Genomic DNA, 1528 nt, shown 5'->3' with positions numbered 1-1528 from the left:
TGTTCTCGATCATTTCGGGTGGCAGCAAGTGGATTCATGGGTGACGCGGTATCTTCGACAGTTCGCAAATCACAACTGACGTGTCTTCGGCACCATCTTCGACAGTTCGCTTTGATGAACAAAAATTGTAATTATACTTTATGTGCTCAGTTTTACTTTTGCCAAGGATATTATACACACAATCATTTTGAAGTAGCAGAGAAGCGAAAGGCATAACATGCTTGCTAGCACATCCACCTCGCTAGGCAATAATCGACGAAATTGAGCAAAATCGTAGACAGGTTTATAGCCCATCCTGAACTAATCTGTGGTTGAATGGTTAAAAGAACATTGATATCCCATCTTATCAGGGTTCAAGTCCTAGACTTGACACTGGTGGTCGCAATTTTCTGAATTTGTTTCAGGCCTTTCGCTTACGTGCGTTCACTGCGAGGAGGCATTCCTGTTACCTACGAAGGCGTCTGTAACGACTTCGTCAATCTCAAGATGATATGCCGGCTCGGTCTCTTGGAGGTGCTCATAGAGGCTGGATGTGAGCGTGTTTATAGGAATGAGTGTATGCGCGTATTTAGGAGCGTGTGTGCCTGTGTTGTGTTAAAAAATACATAAAGTCAGTCTATAAGGAAAAATATATATGGTACAATTCTGAAAGGAAAAAAAAGACCATGAGAACTTTTGGGAGGTTCATGCAGCAGGCCAGCACCAACAAGTCTAGCTAGCTCGGATAGGAGCTACAATGGCGGTAGCCACGTGGCCCTGCGTTTATCCCGTTGGTTATTCCGACTGGATGCCTACGTCTCACCTACTCCACCAGCCGGATCTTCAACACAGCAGCCGAGCCGAGACGCCGCGATTCCTTGGCCGAATGGACCACGGAATACGCATGACAGCCAAAGGGAATCTTCCGCCCATCAACCGTCATCCGGCCCCTCCATCTTTTCCAATATTGCACGCCGCTGAGGATTCAAGAAGGCTTTTTTTTCTTTCAATAACGCATCGTGCTTCCCAAAAATGAAGAGGAAAAGATTCCGGGGTGCAGGAGGGCCTTGTGTGGTGTTATGGGAATCTAGAGGGGGTGCGGCGTGAAAGTGCGGGAAAAGATTCCGGCTTCCGGGGGACGGGGCACCGCGGGCGCGTGGGAGGAGGCGGTATCTGGACGCCTCTTCTGTGTTACGCGACGAAACGCCTCTGCCTCTGCCCCCGCCTGCCAACCACATCCATCCACACCGCATGCGGGCAGCATCTTCTTTTCTCCGACTCCCACCTCCCCCTCCACTTTACCGTCCTGCCCCTACCACCCTCCCATAAGTGCAAACCTTTCATGTAAAAAAATAATTATTTCTTCACCTAAAAATTGTTGTATACCCTCTTGCGTATATAAGGATATTTTCTAATACTCAAGAAAACGATTTTTATTCCCGCAAAAGAATGTTTCTTAGATTCTTGTAAAATCTTCACTACCGCGTGGTACACTGGTGTAGTAGCTAAGTGTTGCTAAAATTCCCAAATAAACCAACTTCTACAATTA

Source organism: Triticum dicoccoides, chromosome 5B, assembly GCF_002162155.2.
Source record: "Triticum dicoccoides isolate Atlit2015 ecotype Zavitan chromosome 5B, WEW_v2.0, whole genome shotgun sequence".
NCBI classification, from domain to species: Eukaryota; Viridiplantae; Streptophyta; class Magnoliopsida; order Poales; family Poaceae; genus Triticum; species Triticum dicoccoides.
The sequence above is the reverse complement of the archived record's forward strand: the minus strand, read 5'-3'. Positions refer to the sequence as shown.